The sequence below is a fragment of the Tupaia chinensis genome, unplaced genomic scaffold (genome assembly GCF_000334495.1).
Source record: "Tupaia chinensis unplaced genomic scaffold, TupChi_1.0 Scaffold144378_1, whole genome shotgun sequence".
Taxonomy (NCBI): domain Eukaryota; kingdom Metazoa; phylum Chordata; class Mammalia; order Scandentia; family Tupaiidae; genus Tupaia; species Tupaia belangeri.
Window position 1 is genome coordinate 3,669,068 of NW_006204238.1, and position 13,912 is coordinate 3,682,979.

Below are 13,912 nucleotides of genomic sequence, written 5' to 3' on the forward strand. Positions count from 1 at the left end.
TGGCCTCCTCAAGCAAGTATCTTATAAGACTAATGCCAAGAAATTCAAAATTTCCCTTCACTGACCTGTTGTGAGGCCTGGAGTCTACCCATTAAGCTGGTCAGTAGCATTTCCTTGTAATTGGGAAAGCGAAAATCACACCCACACATTAAAAATGCTTCTGGAAACTGGCAGTACCTTATAACTTTTTACCACGACTTCTTTTAAAACTCATTTTCTTTTTTCTGTCAGAGAAGTAACAAAATTATCTACTATTTCTTCCATTAGCACCTACCACATTTTTTTTTTTTTAGGTTAAAACTGGTCATCTATGGAATTGTAGAAAATGTGACATAGAAAGGAACTCTCTTCACTGCTAAACAAGAGTCTGATATGTAAACATAACCCTGTAAGTCCCTCCTCAGGGCACTGTGGAGAAATAACATGTGGGCAGATAGAAAGTGCCTGATGGAAAGTTCCCAAGGCAACTTATAAAGACCAGCATTTTAAAATCAGAAATTGAAAACCCCAGAAGCCTCAGAATAGAAACAGTGAAATCTAAGGCTGTTTTCTAGAACAGTTTGCAGACTAGAACCATGCTGGAATTCCTCAAATAGAGCTTTCAAATGCCATGGTTTCCAACAGTGACTCTTTGACATAGAATGTGGCTGAAGTTTTGGAATATTTTCGGTAGCTACCTCCTCTCTTGAAATTCTTGTAAGATACGAGAATATCTAAATCCCTTGATAAATATAATTTTCATCTCATATTCCTGCTTGCACATATTTGTATTGATTTGCTTTATTTCTAGAGATTGGAAATTTGCAGAACTGGTGACATTTCCTTCATTAGACACTAGAAATTCACCAGAGGGAGACAGATCTGTGCCTTCTCTTTTTAGGATCTGGTCATTGATATTTTAATAAATGTGGTGTAAAGAAAATCCATACTTACAGTCTGTATAGAAAATGTGAAGTTTTTTTGATAAGATTGTGTTCTTAATGTTAAAAAAAAAAAAGAGTTCTTTGTATTCAGTGAAATGACCAATAAAGTCCTGGTAGCAGTTAAGTTTATTTATTTTTATTTTGTTTTCATCAGTACTTCTTTATATGCCCCCAAAGTAAAACATAACTCAGATCTTCAGAAAACATAATTAATTTTTAAAAGCACCAGTCATCATATTAATTTTCTTCCATGAAAAAAATATATTCTCTTCTAATAAAGGCAATGCCATGGGTCCTTCCATTATGTCAAAGTAAGGTATCTCTGATGCCCAATGTCAACAGAGAAATATTACATTATTGAAATATGGGACGTTCTTTAAAAAGCTCATGGGATAATCATATCATGAAAACAAACTATTTTGATTCTTTTTGCCTAAAATAAACTTGTGCTCTAATTCCATTTTTGCATGAATTGTCTGAAGTCCTCTCATATTTTCTGACATGCAAGGATCTGAATTTTTACCTCTTAAATACTTTTTCACATGCAATGAGGACACAGGTAGAGAACAAGTAGTATATTAAAATGATTAAGGCACAGGCCCTAGAATTCTGGATTAAAACCCTTATTCTTCACTTTCTATTTACATTATAAAGTACTATCTCACGGTGAAAAGCTTAAGAAAAAGGAAACCTACTTTTGCTATGCCTTCACTGTGCCCAATGTATGAAACACTATTCAGAAGTAAGATTCACTTTGTGTTTCAGCAAATAAACCCTAACTGTTGGGGTTCAATTATGGTTTACAACAAAATTTAAGCATTGTAATAGTATTGTAAAAACAGTCCAGAAAATAAATATGGCCCATCTATTTGGAGTTAAATTTGGACATAAGTCCACAAAAGGTTCTGCTTATTTTACATTCAAGTAAGTTTATCATATTAGATCATTTCTATTTATAAAGCCATAATGATTTCTACACTTAGGAAGTAGTAGATGCCTGCAGTAGCACTTCACATAATGACGTCTGTGTGCCCTGAACCATCTCCGTTACTGTGGTTTCATCGGGATGGGTATTCATTTATTCTGTCCTTTGGCAAACATTTGCATACTATGTGGCAGGCTCCCTGCTGAGCACTACAAAACATTTCTAAAAAGTTCCTTGGGAAAATGCACAAACTACATCATTATTGGTAGTTTATTACTAGAGCTACTGGTGGCAGTATTTTGTCCCTAAACAAGCATACATTCTCAATTATTTTTTTAATATCCTCAGTAAAATTGCTTGAATACAGTTATTCCCGAGAGCCTGAGGAGAAAGGGATAATATCTTTTTAAAAGTATAATCAGAAGTAAGCTGGTCATGGCCACAAGCAATGAAGAGTGGATTCCCATCCTCTCTCTAGCACAAACTGTCATTACACACAGGCATGTGAGCAAGGCCACTGGCCTCTATCTGCGGCTCCAAAACAGCAAAAGAAGAGACTCCATCCCTCTCCTTCCTTCATTCTGCACATTTCCAATGAAACTGCTTTTGCTTCACAGAAAAAAGTGATCACTGCTGAGATGTTAGCATGTGGACTTCAGTATTTTAAGTAAGCAGACCCATAAAATGAAAAAGTCCCTCCTCCTCTACACAGAGTAAAAATGGTGATGCTTCCTAAATCCAAGGAGTTAAGACATCATCTCCAACTGAAGGAGATATTTCTTTTTTGGTGGAAGATACTGTGGCATGATAGAAGGGTTCAATCTTGGCTCTCAAATGGTGGTTCAGAATCCATCCTGGGTAATAAGCCACAATAATGCTTGCACTGAATTAGATAAATGCACTTCAGTGCTATCATATGCACCCTTCAGTCTTGTGGTTAGAAATATCTGGAACTATTAGGCAAATGTGAACCACATTACATTCTATAAAAAGGGACTTAGTGCCATAATGACAGGGAGAGCAAGGTGGTTAAGAACTCCAAACTTCCCAAAGCACCCCTTGGCAGAATTCATACTCTTCATTCACACTTTTTTTCTTCATAAGAACATGTAAACTTGCCCTTCTGGAGTTTTACTAAGAAATAAGAAAAAACAAATTTTTCCTCAATACAACTGCTCAGTGATTCATTTTGTGCTCCTTTATTCTGAAAAAGAAAAGGGGGAAGGAGGTTGTAGGCTGGTTTTTATATTGGCATGGGGATAAGGGAAAAACTATTATCTCAGAACAAATAATCCCTTCCTCGTTGGACTATAAGAATATCAATTTTTGATTTATGTCTTGAAGGTCAGAGACACATCTTAGCTATTTGTGTTTACTCAGGGCATCACAGACACTAAAACACGTTTAAAACAATGAAATGAAATTGTAGCTGTCATAGCCCAATCAAACAGTGAAGAGGTGCTTGGTAAGGAACATGCGCATGTTAAATACTGGTAGGTGGGAGGACTTTTTTAAAAGTACAAGACGATATCCTTCACCTTTTGTGTTCCTTGAGGACAATTGAAGGGAAAATAAACTACATGATGTTCTTTTCAAGAGTAGGGAGATCCTGTTTCTTAGCTGTAAGTCAACTCTAAATCTGCAAAGACAATTCATCTAGGGGAAACTAGCTTATGGTCCATCTATTTTAAAAGACCTGAAAAATGGGAACCAGCAGTTAGCGTAATGGCTATGTCGCTGGACTCCCACGTAGTCGACCGCGGTTCGCGTCTCGGACCCGGTGGCTTAAATCTCACGCCGGGCGCGTGTGCGTGCGTGCCCAAGATCCCGAGAGGAGAATGGAGGAGAAGGGATTGCGGTGTGACCATCCCCCCTGGGGGGGTGATTTCTCGCTTTCTGTCTCTATGCCTCTGTCTGTCTGGCGAGCGCACACGCCCTATAGCGAAAAAAAAACCTCTCCAAAAAAAAAAGACCTGAAAAATGGTGGGGAGATTATAGTCCAAGCTTTGGCAAAGTCTTGTGTTAAATTTTCTCTTCCCTCATCTTCTTGTAGATATATGTAGGATTGCATGAACTCGTTAACTAAATTTTAGACTCCTGATCCCATGTAAGACCTCTGTGCACACACCCTTTCAGAATATTGTACCTTTCCACACAGTTTCCTGAGTCCATGGAAGATGTATCCTGTGTTCTTAAGAAAACACTCGATGGCCTCTGGCTACTGACTGCTGCAACTCTCTCATCTTGATGCCCACTGTGGCTGGGTCTCTGACTCTTTTCTGCTAGGACAGTAATGTACCCAGCTGGTACTACCTATCTCTAGGGATCATCACTATGAAAATAGAGTGCACAAATGCTAAAGTCATGAGTAATCTCTGGAGAAATGAGGTGGATGAGGAAATGTCCCTCTTACCCTTAAGTACATTCTAATAGAAGCTTCAAATACAGGGTCCGTGTCCTGACAATGACCCAGAATTAAAAGGAAAGTTCCTTCTACTTTTAGATAACAGTATTCTCACTCCTTTCTCATTCTCTCTCTCTTTTTGTCTCTCTTTTCCCCTTTCCATGTCTTCCTCTCTCCCCACTCCACTATAGGCTCAAGAAAGAAATGAATTCCAGTGACAACCACCATGCTGTTCTCAAAGTCACCATTCCCTTCTGAAGGTCAAGGCTTTCTTCTTGATCAAATTTATCTTCCGGGATTCTCTTTTCAAGATACCACCCCAGGAGGAGGTTCCTTGGTTCTTATACAAATAGGGTTCTCATGGAGTCATCTTCCCAATTATGTTTTTTTTTAATAATTATTTATTTACTTTTATTTATTCACTCATTTATTTTAATTTGACCAGAGAGAGACACAGAGGAGGAAAGAGATAGAGGGAAAGTGAGAAAGGAAGCCACCAAGTTCAGGACTCGAACTGTGGTCAGCCATGTGGGAATGTCCAGCACCTTAACCACCGCGCCACCAATTGGTCCCCCAATTATGTTTTTTAGATTCATTCTGGGATCCCAGGGGCATGTGGTATAAAAGAACCAGCAGCTCCTGCCATAAGCTATCTCCGTACAAATGAGCAAACAACAAAACTGAGTAGCAGACTTCACGTTCATGTTCTTGCTCTTCCTTAATAGGAGTCTTCTTCCCTGACTACCCCAACCAAGGTTTACCTTCCCACAAACAATTTGATGAGCTCATTCCTGAAGAAATATGAATGTGGCTTAAACTAGTAACTTCTTAAATGTTTTTACTTTAAACAAGCATTTACTGAAAAGTGACACACGAAAAGCAATTTATAGTGGAGTGGCTTTAATCAGAAAGGCCAATGGCTATTTGTCCCTATCCCCTGACTCCAAGTTTTCCTACGGAAGCTCCTAAGAATTTTCAGAGCAGTACTTCTTTTAACTTCATTGTGTATGCAGTTACCCGATGATCTTAGTAAATGCAGTTTTGATTCATCAGTTACCTAGTGTTACCCGGTGCATTAGTAAATGCAGGTTCTGATTCAGCAAAGCAGGGATGGTGCCCCGGATTCTGGCCAATGATGTGATCTTTCTGCTGCAGGTGTTCTAGTTTGAGTAACCTGGCTGTGGAGCCTAACTTTGAGCCTAATGTTTCAAAATCTCAACTTTTCCATAAGATCTACTTTCAGGATAAAGAAATAACCAACTCCTTAAATATAAAATAGATTTGAGTAGAGGAATTAATGTAGGAAAAAGAGCCATAAAAGTTAAAACCGTTTTGTTTTTGCAAGTCCAGTCAAAGTAAAACCACCACTAACTACTTCCTGATATAATCAGGCTTATTGGGAACAGCAGTTGATGTAATGGCTATGTCGCTGAACTCCCATACAGTCGACCACAGTTCGAGTCCCGGACCCAGTGGCTTAAACTCACACCAGGTGAGTGTGCATGTGTGCCCAAGAACCCAAGAGGAGAATGGAGAAGTAGGGATTGTGGTGTAGCCATCCCTCCTGGGGGGTGGTTTCTCACTTTCTGTTTCTCTCTCTCTGTCTTTCTGGCAAGTACATGTACCCTATAGCAAAAACCTCTAAAAAAAAAAAAATCAGGCTTATTTACCCACTACGATGAGAGACATCACACAGATAAAACTAGGATCATCTCACCAAAGAAAAACATAAGTTGCTCTCAGGTTCTATGCAAGAATGAAGTTTGGATGAAATTTAAACAAAATAGTATTTTGATAGACTAGAAACAAAGGAAGGCTCTGTAAAGGGATCGGCATTGGGTCTGGACTGCAAAGTGAGTTCAGAGTCCTATTTCATTTAAACCTACAGAGTAAAGGGATCTGTGGAATGTTATGTGCAAAACCTTAGCTGAAGCTCTGCCCCTGAGCTGTGAATTGAAGCTGCTTCTTGGTGTTGAAGTGACTAAAATACTGTATGGAAGATGCAAGAGTGGGATGTTTTACTGTCTGAATTTCAAACGGTCATACTCACTCAAAAAAGGGGTTATTGTGACACCTTAGAGCTGCAGCATGTCCTTGTGAGAAAATGTTTCCTTCTAAGTTTGCGAAACTGACTTTGTCTAGGTCTGTCTGTTATGCCAAACTGATGAATGACCATGCAGATTTTAGTTTCTCAGCCCAAACTAATTTTAACCTGCTCAGTTTGAAAGTGACAGAAACCCAACTCAAATTAATTTAAGCTAAAAACAATAAAATAAAAAAGAAAAGTGTGGGAGGGTACTTTTCAAACTAATGGAAACAGACAAGCAGCTTTGGGAATAACTGAATCTGGGACCTCAACAGCAGCAGGGCTTGATTTTTCTTTATAATTCAGTTTTACTTTCCTTTGCATTGTCTATATTTAAGTAGGATCTTTCTACAATGAGTGGAGGTGAACAAAATACCTTTTTCCAATAGCTTCAACCTAGAAACAGAGTTGAATCTCAATAGTCTGAAGTCAATTTCTCAAATATACACTACACATGAGAATACACTGATTATCTAAATTTTTAAAGTTTTTTTTCTTACAATGCTGACAGCATATCAAAGAAATACAAGATGTGGACACCAAAAAACAATATTCTCACACTTCTTTTTTTTTTGAGAGGTTTTTGCTATAGGGCGCACGTGCTCACCAGAAAGACAGAGAGAGACAGATAGAAAGTGAGAAATCACCCCCCCAGGGGGACTGGCCATGCTGCAACTCCTTCTTCTCCATTCTCTTCTTGGGATCTTGGGCACTCATGCACACGCGCCCAGCATCAGTTCAAGCCACTGGGTCTGGGACTAGAACCGCAGTCAGTTACGTGGGAGTCCAGCGACAAAGCCATTACGCTAACTATTGGTCCCAAAATTTTATGTAACTTTAAACCATATCCTATGCCAGCCTTACCCTTAACAATGGACTGAGAATGGGGAGATTAATGACAGTTTACAGTTTACATGAAAAGTTGAAACTCTGCTAGCAAAGGTATGAAAAGGAGCTCTAGTCGGGCACAGATAGGAGATGTTTTCTTTCAAGATTTCCCCAAACCTCTGAAATTATGCCATGCAGATGAGCATTGCCTTCATTTACTCTTTCGGTTGCCTTGATTGCTTTGACTTCAGTTCTGAATCCCAGAGTAAATGAGAAAACATGAACTAACATTAAGTAGATTTTTAACTTTTTCTTGAGGACTTTTCATTGTTTTATTTTAAATTATTTCAAATTTATAGAGCAGTTACAAAAATATGAGAAAACTTACATATAAACTTCCCTTGCAGTCTTTTTTTTTTCAGTATTATGTCCTTATCAGCTGGGAAATAGTATATTTTAAAAATATTATTCATATTCTAAAAGCTAGATGTCAAAATGGAAAACTTTAAAAATCTATATCCCTACAATCATTCATATAAAATAGTGGATCTTCATTCAAAATTAATATTATACTAAAGCACCACAGGGAATATAAAAATAAAGTCCTTGGTTCACATAAAAAGAAGGGGGAAAAATCTCCATGAGGTATAATCTGTGGGAGGATCTTAGGTGTGATTTAGGACCCACCCTAATCCAGTATGACTTTATCCTAAACAATTACACCTGCTAAGACCCAGTTTCCTCTGTAGGTCACATTCTGAAATTCTGGGTGGGAAAATATTTTGAAAGGGAGATACTATTTAGTCCACTAAAATTGGTTTATATCTGACAGGAATGCTGGAATAATCACCATGAATTCCAAAATAGTATCAGTATGACAACCATGTTTTTTAATTGCCAGAGGGTGCATGCACTCACAGACAGAGAGAGGAACCATCCCCCCAATGGTGCATGGTCACACCATAATCCTTTCTCCTTCATTTATCTATCCTATCAGAATTTGGGGCATGCATGCACATGCAACCTACATGTATTCCAAGCTGTAGGATCTAGGATTCAAAACTCAGGTGGGCATGTGAGAGTCGGCTCTCTTCACACAGCACTCAACCATTGCACTACAGAGTCAGCCCCATTTTTTGCCCTAGATCCTTTTACAACTCAGTAGGTAGTTATTCAATGAGCTTAATTTCAATAAAAATAGTATAAAAGAAAACTCAAATTATTAAATGTTCAAGCCATACATACTGGTTAAGGGAGCTGGATTCTCCACAGCTAGCTGGGGTTGTAACCCAGCCCTGGCAGCTTGAAAACCAGGCTGGGTGCAGGTGTATGCATGCCAAAATCCTGACAGGAGAAGGCACTGCAATGTGATTATGCTCCATTAGGATGCTTCTCTGTCCACGTCTGCCTCTCTGATGAGCACATGCACTTTTGGGCAATTTAAAAGAAAATTCAAGTTCTTTTTTTTTCTTTTTCTTTTTTCTTTTCTTTTCTTTCTTTTTTGTTTTTTTCTTTCTTTCTTTTTTTTTTTTTTTTTTTGAGAGGTTTTCACTATATGGCACGTGCGCTCGCCAGACAGAGAGAGACATAGAGACAGAAAGCGAGAAATCACCCCCCAGCAGGGATGGTTACACTGCAATCCCTTCTCCTCCATTCTCCTCTCGGGATCTTGGGCACGCATGCACACGCCCCTGGTGTGAGTTCTAAGCCACCGGGTCTGGGACATGAACCACGGTCCACTATGTGGGAATCCAGCGACATAGCCATTAAGCTAACTGTTGGTTCCTGAGAAAATTTAAGTTCTTAACAAGGAAAAATCCATCTGGAATTTTGTTTTTCTTATAATACTGACAATATGATAAAGGAATATAAGACCTAGACCCCAAAAGAGACAGTCTCACATTTTTTTTAATTAAAAAATAACATTTTTGGCATACTCTGCCCAAATAGTGTATCTTTTTTCTACAACTTCCTCACTGTTAACATTTTTTTCTATAGGCTTCTCAGTTATAATGATTACCTGATCAATAATCCTTTATTTTTTTTTACTATTTTTTCAAATGTTACACTTCAAGAAGTATGGCAGAATGAGCCCTACATTAGCAAATTTATAGAATGACATCTAGACAGAACATGTTTCTTATTTCATTGTCCCATATAACCAATAGTGGATCCTGGTGTATCTGCTAAGATCAAACAAGGATACATAAACTGTGAGGTAATTTAAACAGGTAAAGTTTAATATACTAATATCATTATTAACTATGAAAAGAGATTAAATTAATGGAGTGTTGGCTGTCATGAATTAAGGAGAACTAGAAGTGTAAAAAAATTCAGAATAACAGAAATAAGGAGCATTCCCTATCCCTAGGACTGAGCTAGAGCATCCAAAGAGGTTCTCCTAGGGCGGAGATCCAGACTTCAGTGGGGAGGACAGAGCTGTGGCTCAGTGGACATGAGGGAAGTGTGCTTTCCAAAACTGGTGGAGATCTATCCTCTGGAGAAAGCCACCCAGAAGGAGATGTCATTCCTCCAAACTGATTGCAACATTTCACAAGTGGTTTTCGGAGAAACTGTGCACAAGGATGTGTTCTTCCAGGGATGCTCTGTTGTAAAAGCCATCTAAGGGTTTCCTGGGGGAAGGTGGTAGCCAATGGGTGCTTCTGAGCACCAGGCACAGCAGAAACTGAGCACTGCACAAGCTGGGCATTGAGAAACCCAACACTAGAGAAACGGTGCTACAGAAGCTTGACAAGAGGAATAAATTGGAACCAGGAAAAACATGATACTTTTCTTCTTCTGATTGCCCTCCAACATCCTACATTGGCAAAGCTTCACATTGACTAAGAAAATTTAAAAGGCCAGCTATATTTTCATAAGGAAGGCAATGAAATGTGGATTTAGAATTGAAGGAGTAAATTGATAACTGTCACATCTAGTTATCAATTTCTTTAGTTTATAAATTTTGTTCAATTATCTCTATATTGTTCAATGAAATATTCTAGACTTCGAAACCACTAACTTTTATGGAGAAGAGAGTATTTCTCTAAACCATGTAAGTATTATGGGAATACAACAAAACCAGAAGCCAAATATGCAATCTGATTTGCTTTATTTGCATAATATTTCATTCAACATAGTAGCTTTCGATACTCTGCTCATTATACTGCTTTTTATCTTCAATATGAATAAAATTGAGATTATTGTAACAGAATTATTATTTTTTTTAAAATGTGCTATAGGGAATGTGCACTCATCAGAGAGAAAGAGAGAGAAATACAGAAAATGAGAACGCACCCCCGCTGGGGATAGTCACACCCACAAACTGTTCTCCTCCACTCTCTTTTCTGGATTTTTGGGTACACATGAATGCACACACCTGAAGTGTTTTACAAGTCTCCAGGTCCAGACTCAAACCACATAGTTGACCAGGTGGGATCCAGCCAACTTAATCACCATGCTACTAGCTGGCCTGAATTATTATTTTTTTAACTTTAAAATCCCATTACTAATATATAAATATACTATAAATTATGTTTTCTCACCTCATGCATTTTTTAGCAATTATCTTTCCTTGTGATAATGCAGGTGTGAACACATAAGAGGAATTTTATAATTTATGATTATTTTGTGTCTGGATAAATTTAACACTACAAGGATTTAACCTGTATCAATATCTTTTACATATTTTTATTTTCTTTATATCATTTTATTTATTTACCAAATATCTAACCTATGCATTTGACTATTATCATCTATATTTTACAAATAAGGGAACTAAGATTCAGACAAATTTAATAACTTGCCCAAGTCCGTGCCAGCTTACATTTGGTCAAAACAGGATGCAGACACAGGTACACCTAGATCATAACACATTGGTACTCCATAATGCCCCTGGATAAAATAGTACCAGTAATAAGAAAATCATAATCAAATAGTTGCACACATTTGCTACTACTTGGTTCCCCTTCCTTTCAAGTAGGCCATTGTGATGATACCAAATGTAGCAAAAGGAAGAATAAAAACAAACTAAGTCAGAGAGGTGAATGAAGGCCCATCATGTAAGACCTTATAAACATTTAAACAACTTTGGCTTTGGTTCTGAATGAGGTAGGAAACTCTCGATGTGATCTGAATTACGATTTAATAGGATGGCTCTCAGTGCCATGTTAATAAGAGATTGAAGGTAAACAAGTCTAGAAATGGAAAACAAACCAAGAGGTCTCTGTAACAATTTTAGTAAGAAATGATGGTGTTCTTGACCACTAACAGCAGAAGTAAAAGATGTAGGGGATTTAGGTTATATTTGGAAGGTAAATTTATCTGAACTTTCCTTGGAAGTGAGAAGAAAAGAAGCAAAAATGACACCAAGCAAAACTTGATTTGATGTGAGCTCAAAGGGAGAATATAAGAAATGAGTAGACTAAGTTTAGAGATGTACTTTTGGATATGATGAATTCAATATACCCACAAACTCCAGGTGGAGGAAAGCACTTGCAATATGTGGATGAATTTTAAAAGAAAGATCCAGGTTGGTAATCATTAAAGTGTCATTAGAATTGAAAGCCATGATACTGAATGAGACTAGTAAGAAAACAAGCATAAATACAGAAATGAAGAGGACCAGGTACTGAGCCCCAAGAGACTCTAGCATTAAAAATGAAGGAGAAAAACTCTAAACTCTTCATCTATAGAAATAGACTCTTCAACAACAAAAATTAATTTTATGCTATTTTACTAGTTACTAATATGCCTACAGAAGGCTTAGATTTCCCAAAACCATAGAATTTAAAGAACCAACATTCTAACCAGCCAATATCCTAGAAATTTAAGCCACCAAGGGCCTCGCTACCCAGAACAATCAAGACAAAGGTGTTTGAGTAAGAGGAAGAGAAGAAAGGAAAAATCAACCGATGGTGTTTGAAAAGACAAATCAGCATCTATCCAGTTTCTATTTCCTGCTGGGCATTTTATACATGTTTCTTATTTCAACCTTGAAAACTGTACAGTAGAAGAGGCAGAGCCTCCCAAAGGATAATGCTCTTAGCATTGCAAAATTTTTAAGTATGCTTTAAACCCAGGATCGCTAACTCCAGAGCTTATACTCCAAAATAGAAAGTATAAGAACAAAATGAAAGGTTATTCTGGTCCTAAAAGTCCTGAAATATTTGCCAATAGGAACATGGTTATAGTAAATGTATCCAAGTTAAAAACAGAAGGAGGACTGGGACAGTTCCGACAATATGAAGTATCAATACATGTCACCTCATACTGTAATTGCTCTTAGTCCTCCTTACTGATTTGATTTGATTGTTCTGCATTTTCCATTGACAGTTGCTTAGTAGAGGCACTCAGGATTAGCTGCATCATGTGTTTACACAAGATATAAACACATCAATTGAAGCATTTAAATAAAAGAACCAGGTCCAACTTCCATGATGTGCTATCTTAGGCAATTAACTAACATGAGTTCAGAATTACAAGCCTTTTTACTTTGAGAAAACCTCAACAGAACCTGCTCCCTTCCTGTACATGTTGTTTACAAGTGCAAAGAGTTTCTTACCAAAACAAGTAAAAGCCAAGGCAGTTAAAAAAAATTATAGTACATAGTTCAATATTTCACCTGTTTTCACCAGTTTATTCATAGAGATGTTAATTGCTCACCCAAATCTAAATTAAAAAGTCTGTCTCAACTAACATTAATAGCTGAATCCTCACAGAGATGAGACATTCATTCATTCATTGAGTTAACATTTTAATTAAACACTATTATCTGTCAAGTACTGCCTTAGATCCCATAGATAAAGATGTGACTAACACATAAATGAACTCATCTTCCTGGAAGAAGATTATATTAGAGAAAACTAAAATCAAGCACTGCACGAATTACAAAATCATATATGTGATCATATATACAAGTGAAAGTAATGAATTATAGGTGACTGTACGTGCAAAAGAAGTGCCTAACTTGGGCCAGTATGTGGCCTGGAGGTTAAGGCACTGGGTCCCTCATTACTGACTACATGGTTCAAGTCCCAGACCTGGTGGCTTGAAAATCATGCTGGGCACATGTTTATTTGTGCCCAAAATTCTGAGAGGAGACTAAAAGAGAAGAGGTTGTGGCATGGCCATCTCACTTGGAGGGTTATTTCTCATTTTTCCTCTCTCTTTGTCTCTGTCTCTCTCTGGCAAATGCATGTGCCCTTTAGATGAGAGAGACAGAGAGAGTGCCGAACATGAGTTGTAGCAGGCTCCTAGAAGAAACATTGCCTAAGTTGAGTTCTTCAGGGTAAGGAAGTGCTGGCCAGGGGAAAAGGGAGGGAGGTTCAGGGAGACAGGGATATCATGGAGAGTAGTGTAAGTAGCAGTATGAAAGGCCCAAGGATCAGAAGACATGGGAAGTACTTAAAATGGAGCTAAAGAGGTGAAGCAAGGTCTTGCAAACCATGAAGAGCATTTTAAATTTTATTTTACAGGCAAACAGAAACCATTAAATAATTTTAAACAAGATATGGAAGTGATCATATTTGTTTGTTTAAAAATTTCCCTGGGTGCTATGTGGAGAATAAATTGGAGGAAGCAAGTAAAATAACTTTTCAAGAATTATAGAAAGACAATGACAGTTTGAACTGAAATAATGGCTATGAAGTTGGAGAAAACTGGATGGATTCGAAAACACAAACTGTAGCATTTAACTGGAAGTGAGAGTTAAGAAGAGGGGATTCAAGATTACTCCCATGTTTCTG